The sequence below is a fragment of the Hippopotamus amphibius genome, chromosome 10 (genome assembly GCF_030028045.1).
Source record: "Hippopotamus amphibius kiboko isolate mHipAmp2 chromosome 10, mHipAmp2.hap2, whole genome shotgun sequence".
NCBI classification, from domain to species: domain Eukaryota; kingdom Metazoa; phylum Chordata; class Mammalia; order Artiodactyla; family Hippopotamidae; genus Hippopotamus; species Hippopotamus amphibius.
In genome coordinates, this window is record NC_080195.1 from 83,472,742 (window position 1) to 83,478,440 (window position 5,699).

Sequence of the window (5,699 nt, forward strand, 5' to 3'; positions counted from 1 at the left end):
CTTTGGAATGTAGCCTAACCTGGTGTGGACCATGTTTCAATGCCCTGGATGAATCACAACTGAGCAGGGGTACAGAGCACTATGATAGGCTATACTTGTATGAGATGCTCATCCTTCAACCAGTCACTGTTGCCAGGAAAGTTCAAGCATGTAAACAACAAATAAGCCTGCTCCCTTCAAAACACTTTTCCCAGTACTGGGGAAGGGTACTGCCCTGGAGAAACAAGACAATAACTATATTTTACGTACTCCAAAATATTTCCTCTTTTGCTTAAACAAAATATAGTGGGTTCCTGTCACTGTGGCCAAATAGTTTAAATTACGAAATCAAAATATTTTTATTATGTATGACATACTATACTAAAGAAGGAGTCTAAATGAAAGAGATTTTTCCCTCATCCTCTTAATTACCCAAGCTTCAGATAGGTGTCGACTCCTCCCTGCAGTCAAGGTGAGATCCACTACAACCTCCAGGCCTGTGCTTGATCAACTCAGGGAAATCCCACAGTGATTAGTTCAGTGACCCAGACCTAAGTCAATCAGTGAGCGGCCTTCTGCCACCACAGGGCTCAGGTACTATAATTAACAATTCATGAGGGTGAAATTGGAGAGTTTTTCTGGGGATGACAGGACGGAAGTCTTCTGAGTTTTTATGAGTGAGAAATCAGGGGAAAAAAAAAGTTGTTCTCTACTCTGCCACACATCTTGATCTGTGGACTTGTGAAGCCTGGTGCTGCTTGTGGCATTTTGCAACCGTAAAGGAAGCTTGCCCTGTGGCCAAGCCCATGTCGTTAGAAGGGCACAGCTGAGGAATTGCAAAGAAATGAAGCCAGAGCCATTGTATTAAGAGAACTGAAGTTTGTCCTGCCACGGGGTATCTAGCTACCTAAACAAATACATGTCCTTTAGATTTAAGTTGTGGCCTTTTCTTTTGTTATTATATTGCAAAACATCCTGAGACATGAAGCTTTAATTACAGTAACATTACAAACAATATAAATGCTCAACCAAAGAGGAATGGAGAATAAGTTTTAAAATATCCACTCAGAGAACTATTTTGGAGATATTAAGTATTATCCTCATGAAGACAGTGTAGTAATATGTTACTTTTAAGGTTACAAATAAATTGTTTGTTTGCATTTGATTTACTATTACATTTATTATTGTCAGTCAGCCTGGCAGTCATATTATGTATCATATATTTTAACATTGACACAGTTAGGCTTCAGAGGTCTGACATCATTGGGATGAGATATTCTACAAAAGGGTCTACCCAGAATACTTATGCTTTATTTTTTTTTAAATAAGCTAAGTATTTTATGGGAATATTTGTATGATGTGTTAAGCACTTCCTGTCTTATTGGCGCAGGGCACATAACTCAGTGTTTCCTTAATGGCTCAGTGTCATGATTGTGCATATCAATTGTATAGTGTACAGTAAAGTAATTATCTCAGGAGACATTTGCCTCAGGATGCTGTGCCTTTTAAACTCTTGGGTCAGTTTGATGTATTTACTGTCTTATAATTACTTTGTGTATTTGACAGTTCCTCTGACGTGCCCCTCTCCATCAGCCTGTCAGCTGTCATTTCTTGCCTCTCTTTGATGGCCTGCCAATATAGTCATGCCCCCTTCTGATTTTCTGCTTCTAACCTGTTCTAGATTAGAAAGTCAAATAGCCACACTTTTTAGAACTGTGTTGAAAGAAGAAGCCAAGAGTTTTTAGTAAGAAATTTGTCTAACATACCAAGTTCTGGAACAGAACATTGAGTTCTTTCGTTTGGACTGTACAAATACTTCAGGACAGATAGAGTCAGGAAAAACTATCACACCATTTTCTAATTACAAAATAAAGAGCTCGCTTGTATGTGGAAGGAATTTTTCTGTTAAATCTTTTAAAATTAATGGGTTTGTTTTGAACAACATTTACATTGTGTTAATTTGAATTTTGCCCTAAAGTAGACTTGTTACCAAGTGACATGTAAATTTTAGATCTGTGATGAGTCTTCAGCTAGAAAACTCATTAGTCAAGGTGACATGATTCTTCTATTTACCGAGTGCACACCAGCTTCAATGGTGTTCCTTAGTTTTTTCCAGCTAAGGACCGAGCTGGTCTGTTATCAGTACATTTTCGTAGTGCCGGGAGTTTCCTATATGAAAACATCTAAGTAAATGTGCTCCTTTCCTGTCCCTAAAATTACACATTTTTTTCCAGCTCTTAGGTTTTTGAAAGAAAAATGAACAATTGACTAAATATTTTTTAAATCCACAGTACTTTGAATTGACTCAATCTTTGGATTGAGTTTATCTTGAGTCTCAATGGATAGTATTTATTATGACATCAGTTTGAAGCACCAAGAAGACCATATGAAAATGATGCCTCAAATGTTTTCTTGATGCTTTAAATACAATTATTTTTGTAGTTATCTTTAATGTATCTACTTTGCTTAATAGCAGCTTTTAGTCATTGTTCATCTGTCAGCTGAGGCATATAATGTACTGTTTGGTGTAACGAAGTGTCATTAAAAGCAAAATCTTTACTATCTTAATTTGCTAACTCCAATTTTGCAGTTTTTAACCAGAAATGCATATTTGTAAATAGGATCAGAGAGAAGACATTTCACTTGGAGAAATTATATCAGAGGCACTTAAAATAAGTTTCTCAGTTTTCCTTTTTTAAGAAGGATGAAACTTTGTTTTAAGAAGTCTTTAGGATTTGAGTCTCTAAACACAAAAAGGAAGGGGAAGATTCTAGAGCTCTCTGGTTTATGAGGAAGGTATTTGCTTCATGGGAAATTTCTCTCAGACTCAGTCCACGTGGATTATCCTTTAAAATGTTTTCATCGCTTTTGCCTTTCTGCCTTCAATTGAAATGAGCCTAACCCTTGGCTGTTGCTGAATTTATAGCTCTAGTAAAACAAACTCTTCTGGCACACAATTGGGTTTCTTAGCTGCTAGAAAGATTTGCGCTATAGTACTTTGCTTCATTATTAAAGACATATGATGCCTGTTGTACAGATTTCCCCTTGGGCAACAGAGCTGATAAAAGAATAAAGAATTTCAAGAATCTGTATCTCGAAAATAAGTCCCAAGGTATCTTTCTTTCATTTTTTTAAGTTGTAGGAAAGCTTGCAAAATATATTTCCATTTTTATTTAGCTTTGTACTTATTGTGAGGCTGTGTTAGAATACAACATATACCAGATGAAATTATTTGCCTTGTGAAATAAACGTATGTTATTTTACCTTTTTGGCCACAGTTGGTGATGTTAACAAGACCTTCCTAAAAATGGGAATTTGATGTCAGTCCTAATCAGAATCCTGACTGTAGGTATAGTATTATTACAAACAGAGCAAGTGTGGATTACTCCTGAATGTTTCACACTCTTCAACTCTTGAACACTCTTGAACACTTTCTTTATCCTAGGTAAAATTTTTGCACCGTTAGTTATGAAGTGTTTAAGGGTGACAGCTTATATCCATCCTAATGCCTTAATGTCAGTCCAGTGGTTCTGTGATCAGAACGTCATTGTATTAAATCTATCAAATTGCAAGGTCCCTTGTAAGCAACTTTGAAACAGAATGCAAGCTGCAATGGGGAACTTTGTGTTTGTGTGTCAGAGGAAAAAGGCAGTCTTAATTCAGATGTGCTCTCACGCACTGAGCTATGTAGCTTCCTGCAGATGTATAAAATGGCTGAAAGACTCCTTTTGTTAGTGCAAATGATGGCAGCTGAAATAAAGAAGGGGAATGGAAAAGGGTAAGACATTTGTTAGAAATCAGCCTAGACACAGGAGCTGGCGGTGTTCCAAAAGCAGTTTTTCAGCTTCTGCAGAGTTGGCCATTGACAGACTTGGATCTAAATGTCACAAGGGAGAAAAGCACATTCTAGAATTTAGCATTTAGGTCCTTTAACTGTCTAATTCATAGGTGATAGAACTATACAAAGAAAGTGTTACAGCTATAAAGATACAGGGCTGTAACTGTAAAGATATGTTATCAATAAATACAGAATTTTATTTGTGATATGGTCCCCAAATTTGCAGAAATCCCTTTGGATCCCAGCCCTGAACCCAGTGCATCATAAAGAGTCATGTTCATAGGAAAGTGTTCAGTAAGAACTTGTTAAACGTAGCAATTTCAAACTACTGCCTAACTTGTCTTGCCCAAGTCTATCGAATGATTGGCTATAGAATATGAATTTTTATAACTTACTTTTTGTCTAAGTATAGGCTGAAGTAGACTCTAAAGAGCAAGTATGTAGCAGACCTTTTAGTTTTATAGAGGAGGAAATTTGGGCACATAGAAGGAGAATGTTTTGGTAAAAGTCATAAAGGGAGAAGGTTACAGAAGCTAGGACTAAGAATTAGGTCTCCTAAATCTCAATATTGTGCTCTTCACTTTTTAAGTAATTGGAATATATCCATATTTTTGACTATGCTAAAGGATTAGAGAATAATTTTTATATATTATTCTGTAAATAATAAAGTTTATTGAGCATATTATTTGATAGGCACTATTCCTTATGTAAATTATTTTAGTAAATCCACAACAATCCTATAAAGTAACATCTCAATTTTACAAGTAATATTACATATATAAGGAATATTTATGTTTATTGCTATATATAAATACGTATTGCTGTCTATTTCTATCTATCTTTCTATCTCTTTTCCATCTATTTTCATGTCTACAAAAAATAAGTGAATACAGAACTGGTTAAGCGCGTGGGTAGTCTTTGTAAGAAGACTCACTCTACTTCTCCCCATAAAACAATGCAAATGGCCAGAAGTTAAGCTTAAGCAAAGAACAATTAAGATGCTATAATTGAACAACAGTATCTCAGAATATATAAGGCCTTTTTTTCAAAAACAAACAAACAATACAAATAAACGCATGGAACTTACTGCATACCTAGTATTTCAGCAAACATACACATGTTTCTAAATATTATTATTAAGGATCTTTATTATGCTAAAAACATAGCTATTGATTTCTCAGTTGAGTCTTGAAAAACTAAGCCAAGATGTGACTTGGGGAAAATGCAGAGTTTTGTAACATTGAGAAATGTGATCATAGCTGTCTTTGTGGATCCACAGCAGAAAATTATTTACATAATTACATGTTGTAAACAGTCAAGACGCTGAATCAAATACTGTAAAATAACTCCATTCGGTTACTGGGAATGGAATATGGGTGGTGGTAACAGAAAAAAGGAAAGCCCAATCTTCAATCATTATGACAGGTAAATAGTAGATACTGTAAGTAGATTATTGAACAGTTAATTCAATGAAGTAAAAACAAAGGGAAAAGGTAATTATTCTCCCATTACTGTATTTATTCTGTTTATTTATTTATTTTTGGCACCTGGACAGGGACTTGAACCCTGGGCCCTCAGATTAAAAGTCTGATGCTCTACCAGCTGAGCTATCCAGGCACTCATTACTGTGTTTAAACCTGTTCTGCCAGATCTCCTTCCTCTGTCACTCTCTAGTCACTTTCATTTATAAGAAAAAGTAAACTGTGACTTCTTTTTAGATATATGTTCAGACCACTCCAACTTAAACCTTCAGTATCATCTCTAGTTCATAGTTTTCCCCCTCCTCCAAGGTCAGGCTGTCCTGAACTAGGCTCAGAGACTTGCAGTGGAGGATTACAGGATCTGTCCTTTCACTCTCCTCCCAACTCTCTCCTATCCTTTG

The 5,699-nt window shown here is 35.8% G+C and overlaps 1 non-coding gene across 1 annotated transcript; it reads right to left on the minus strand.

The window, feature by feature from the left end:
- Positions 1 to 5,361: 5,361 nt before the first annotated feature.
- Positions 5,362 to 5,434, minus strand: TRNAK-UUU (transfer RNA lysine (anticodon UUU)). The gene has a single exon. It is a non-coding gene; the product is annotated as a tRNA-Lys (tRNA).
- Positions 5,435 to 5,699: the final 265 nt, after the last annotated feature.